Genomic DNA, 6,000 nt, shown 5'->3' with positions numbered 1-6,000 from the left:
TGAGCTTTTATTCTATTGTAAGGATTTGGCACATTGTTAAAGGATTGTAGTTAAAGGATTGAGTTTTGTAAGAGAGAGTGTGATAAGATGGAAGGGCCCCTGAAGCTAAGCTAGGTCAGGGTCAAACAGCAAGTAAAAGTCCAAGCTCAAGAGCAGGATCCTTGAAGCTGGGTGCCAAAAAATGCTTGGTATCTACACCAATCCCAAAGTGCCTGAGGCTAAGAATTAGAATAGTTTAAGATAAAAGCCTTGGGCTGGGGGTGGGTTGCTAAGTAGTTGGGTGCTTGCCCAGCATGTGGGAGACCCTGAGTCTGATTTGCAGCAGAGCAAAACAAAACAAATAAACAAAAATCTCATAGACTTGAGCCAGAAAAGAAACATAAGAAAAAGAAAAGAAAAAAGAAATGGGGTGAAGGAGAGAAAGAAAGGGGATTCTTTTTTTTTTTATTAGAATAAGAAATTCTTGATTGTAAATGCACAATTTGTTTCTGTTTTTTAATTCTTTATTACCGATTAGCACCCCTCCCCCCAACTGGGGCTTGAACCCAGGGTCTTACATATGGGAGGCAAGCTCTCTACTGCTGACCTGTATTCACAGCCCCAAACTAATTACTTAGTAGCTTTTAATGGATTTCCTCACACCAAAGTCCTAATAGCTAGAGGTCCATACATCAAGAGGGCTCTCTCTCCCTGGGCTGGCAGTTGTTACAGAATGTGTGTGCTGGAACATAGCTGATAGGTTTGAGATGGGTAAAAAGTGAAAAAAATATAAATAACCTCCAACAGTTGAGGTGGGATAGGGAGAGAATATAGCTACATTGGAATTCTGCATCAAATCTGAATTCCAAACTCCTAAGCAACTTCCATCAACTTTCTTGGGTGGCAGATAATTGTACAAGACAGAAACAGCAGGTGAAGGAGAAGGCATTTGGCTTTCCTGAGTAGTACCCTAATTGCCCTTCACTTTTGACATCATCCTTCTAGATTTGACAACAGAAGGATAGGAGTGGAATATGTGTATTTGACCATAGATTCTCTCTGCCTGAGGCCCTCTTAGCTTCAGGGAAGGAAGTGGATTCTACTATCCACATACGGAAGAACTTTCTAGTACAGGTCCAGGTTCTTGTGGACATGGACATTCCTTATAGATCTCTCATGGATCTCCAAATTGAAAGCCGTCCTCTAGGCTGTGCCAACTTGAGACAACTTGCTAGGCACCTTTGTCCAATCATTTGGATTTAGTGATGGACTGATAACTGTGATAACTGTAAGTCTTTAATCTCTCACATTCCCAGCTGGGCTGGGAGGTATGGGTGGGGAGAGGCACTCCATATGCCTGAGGTTGCCTCTCCTGTCTATCTTCTCTATACCCTCATGCTTTGGTAGATGGTTTTTTACTATGTATCACAGAGAATTTCCCCCCAACCTTTTATTTAATATTTAAAGCTATCTGCCACCAACTGAGATGGTTTCCAGAGAAAGTATTTTTCTTACTTATATGTAGAATGATACAATTGACTTTCTGTTTTTTAATTGATCACACACAACATTCATACTCTAATTCACATTCATTGCATCCTGAACCAAGGAAAATATTGTGAATTATCAAAGGGGGGGATGAAGATGAGGGAGGAAGTGTAAATGAGGAGGAAAACATCCTGAGCCTTTATACCTGATGTTAGTATCCAGGGTAGTCTATCAAGAATGATAGTTTCCTATATTTTGTCAACAAACTAGGAAACATTTTCCTACTCTGCACGTTGTTCTGACTTTGCAATGTTTCACAGTCCTTGAGGAAAAAGGATAGGAAATGCCCAGGGAAAGAGCCACTTGCTTCACAAAGAAGAGTTCTGAGCTGGTTGTAGTTCTGGGGAACAGAGAAAATAAGGAGGCATATAGCTCTGGGTTCTTCTTATTACCAGAGACACAGTGGTGATCCCAAGGTATGTGTGGGACTTGGAAAAATGCCCAAGGCATGCAGCTAGATGGTATATTTTCATTTCTCCCAAGATGAGGAATGGATCTTGCTAACTTTTAGCCTGCAAAGACAGGTGCGCTCAGGAGTAGGGATTGGACTGCAAGCTCCTTGGATCTATTTTTTTTTTTTTTGCTATGTTTATCAAATCTGAAGCTTCCTAAAAATTAAAAAAAAAACAATAAGGGGAACAACCAGGTAGAACAGATTTGGGAAAATGTACATAAAACTCTGGAGCTATTAGAAACATTTGGATTGTTTGTAATGCAGTCCTCTAGAAGGATCAGACTGGCCACAGACAAATGGAAGATTTAATTTTCCCAGTAACTTATAAGGATATCATGAAGTGTTAATTTTTTTTCCTTACAAAAAAGGGAAGGAGACTGTGGACTAATTTGTTAATTATGTGCTAGAAAGGACTAAATTTTCTTTACAAGGTTGCCAAACCCTCCCATGTTCACCTGCTTCCCTTCACTTAATCCTTACTATAATCTAACCCAGTGGTATTGCCTTTCCCACTGAATACTTGGAAAAGGGTAGTAATCTAGAAGGCTAACTGCTACAACAAGCAACCCCACATCCCAGAAGTTTAATATAACACAGGTTTATTTCTTGCCCAGGCAAAAATTCAATGCAGATGTTTCTGGTTGGGTGGTTATCCTGGCACCATTGATGGTGGCGGGGTGGAGGCTGATGAGAAGGAGCAAGGAGAATCATGTGGCATGATTACCATCAGGCCTGAAATTTGTACCCACACTCAGTTGGATAGAACTCAGTTTCATGCACCCCATGCAGATTCAAGAGTGAGTTGGAAATGTATATTAACTACATGCCCAGAGAGAGAGTAAGGCTGGATACTGGCAAGTATTAGATGTCTCTGCAGTAAAAAAATGACAAAGCAGACATTAAATATCTATTACTGGTTTTCTGCCTCTAAGATCTAAGACAGAGCACGTATGGTGGACGGCCAAAGTCACATAGTTGTTAAATGGCACAGCAAGGACCAGAAGTCTTGTTCATGTGGCTCCAAAGCCTGTGGTCTGCTCTGCTCCATACCATATGGTTTCTCAAGCTGCATACACCAGGGGGAACTGGGTAGTTTGAAGCACACTTGCCTGCTGGAACAGGATGCATTCTCTTCAAAAGATTATCAGAGACAATTCAGTTCAACCCTAAACAACTGGATCTGTTTGTGCAGGGCAGAGGGAGGGAGTCATTTAAAAGCAGAGATGCAGCCTGCTTTGTTTCCTTGGTTTTAATTTTTTTTTGTTGTTTTGTTTTCTCAGAAGTCAGTCTCCTCTTGTTTATACATACCACATAGGCCTGTGGGTGTGCGGCCTCTTTCCCTTTTCCTCTGGGCAGAGACAGAGTGATTCCGGTGACAGTGCTTGGCCCCTTGAAGTTTTATTCTTGGTAATTAAAGGCTTAATTCCAGCCCCAGGTCAGCCGTACACAACACCAGCTCTCATATACACCTGGGAATAAAAGCTCACCATCAAAGACCACAGTTCCCTCTCATCTCGGCTCCAAAGTCATCCAGAGAATACCCGTCCTGAGGCCAGAAAAGGATGCTCCTTCTTTCCTTTTCCCCCCAAGGGTGCATGGGTTGTTAATTCAAGGTCAAACTGGGGATTTCAGAACTTAAAAGGAACCTTTTCTTTTTTCTAAATAACCCTTTATTTGCAAGAAGAAAGTGAAAAGAAGTAAAAATTATCCTCACATCTCTATGAAATCTTACACACACACACACACACACACACACACACAAACACATGTGTTTATGTAAATTAGTTTTTCTGGAAAAGGAGAGTAATAGAGACTAGTTTTAATAGGAAAAAAAACTTTGGCAACTGAGAGTGTTTCAAGGCCATTATTCATGAGAAATTATGGAGACAAGAAGAATGTGGAACAACGTCTTTAAAGGACTGAAAGAAAAAAGCAAAGGAATACAAAAGAAGTCTCATGTTGGGGCTGGGGTTGTGGCTCAGCGGTAGAGCACTTGCTTAGCACATTTGAGGCCCTGGGTTTGATCCTCAGCACCACATAAAAATAAATAAATAAAACAAAGGTCTTGTGTCCCACTACAACTAAAATAAATAAATAAACAAACAAACAAATAAATAAATAAATATTTAAAAAACCAAAAAGAAGTCCCATGTACATTTTTTTAAAGTGAATTCTATATTTAGTGAAAATAGTCTCCAAGACTACAGGTTAAGTAAAGAAATTTTCAAATAAAAGAACAATGAGAATTGTTGCAAGTACATCTGCATTCCATGAAATGCTAGAGGAAGTATTTCAGGCTGAAGGAAATTGATGTTAGATAAAAACTCAGATTCTAAGGAAGGAACGAAGCACATCAGAAATAGCTATCTGGATAAATACTAAAGGCTACCTGAATTTTATTTTACTTCTCTTAATTTCTTTATTATATGTATAACTCTGAAGCAAAAAGAAATGTGGAGCTTAAAGTATGCAGATATAATACATATAATAGCTATGGCATAAAGGACTTTGGGATTTTTATACATATTACATGAAGTGGCACAATATTTATATTATATCATGGACTGTAAAAATTAAAGATCTATATTGTAATCTCTGGAGAAATTGTTAAAAATATATAATGCTTATATAATAAGCATAATATAGAATGCTTATACAATATTTATCTATGGCAAGCAGTCAATAAGAAAAATTAAAATGAACTGAAAAGCCATTCTAATAAAACAACAAAAAAGAAAAAGAACAGAACAGAAAACAGAGAAGATGACTAGAAAATAAATAACAAATAGATCCACATCAATCATATCAGTAATTCTGTTAAATGACAATGTACTAAAACAGTTCAACTGCAAGGTAGAATTGTCAGAATGAATAAAAATGCAGGGCCCCATGATATGCTGTTTATAAGAGATGCATTTTAAATATAAAGACCCAGATAGGTTGAAGATAAGTAAATGAAAAAAGAAAAATTATACCATTAGTAGCATAAAAAGCCTGGATTGGTTACATTATTATCAGACAAAATAGAATTTTGTACTACAAGAATTATCAGATACAAGAAGGGGCATTTCAGAATGATTAAAATTTGGTTCATTAGGAAGAAAACACAATCAATTCATAAAATAATTAGAAATGTATGTGTATGTATCACACATACATTTTTTTTTCAAAAATTTGAAACAAAAGTTAACAAAATCACAAGGAGAAACAGACAAATTTCACAATCACATTTGGAGATTTTGGTACTACTCTCTTAGCAAAGATCTATACAACACTATCAATTACCTTGACTTAATTGATATTTATTGAGTAGTACATAACACAATGGAAAAAATACATGTTTTTGGTAAATGGTAAATTTACCCAAACAGATAAAAATGTGCTGAACAAGAAGTTTTAATACACTCATTTATTAAATTTTCTTTCATTTATCTTGGAGTGAAAGAAAATTTCCTCAGCCTCATTAGGGTTATCTGCAAAAAGCAGAAACAAAAATAAAAACAAGATATTTCGAGCTAAATTCATACTCAGCATTTAGTATTTCATTGTTTTAAACTTAAAGTCAGTGGAAAGGCAAGATATCCATTTTTAGCACTACTTCCCCCACCCCCCACATTTTTTATTGATACATGATAATTGTACATAATGGTGGGATTTGTAGTTTCATATTCATATAGCACATGACATAACTTGGCTAATATCATTCCCTAGTATTTCCCCTTTCCCACCCACCTCCCTCTCCCACTCTTATTACCTATGTTCAACATTGTACTAGACATTCTAGTTGATGCAATAAGAAATAAAGATTATAAATATTACAAAATATAATATGCAAAAATTTAAAGACCCAGATAGGTTGAGGATAGAAAACAAATAAGAGAAAAAGTGAGCAGTCTCTATTTGCAATGATGTGATAATATATATTGAAAATTCTATGGAATCTGTGTGTGTGTGGAGGGATACTGGGGATTGAACCAGGGGTGCTCTCCTACTGAGCTATATCCCCAGTCCTTTTTTAT

This window comes from Callospermophilus lateralis, chromosome 1 (genome assembly GCF_048772815.1).
Source record: "Callospermophilus lateralis isolate mCalLat2 chromosome 1, mCalLat2.hap1, whole genome shotgun sequence".
Lineage (NCBI taxonomy): Eukaryota > Metazoa > Chordata > Mammalia > Rodentia > Sciuridae > Callospermophilus > Callospermophilus lateralis.
Note: the sequence above shows the minus strand (reverse complement) of the source record.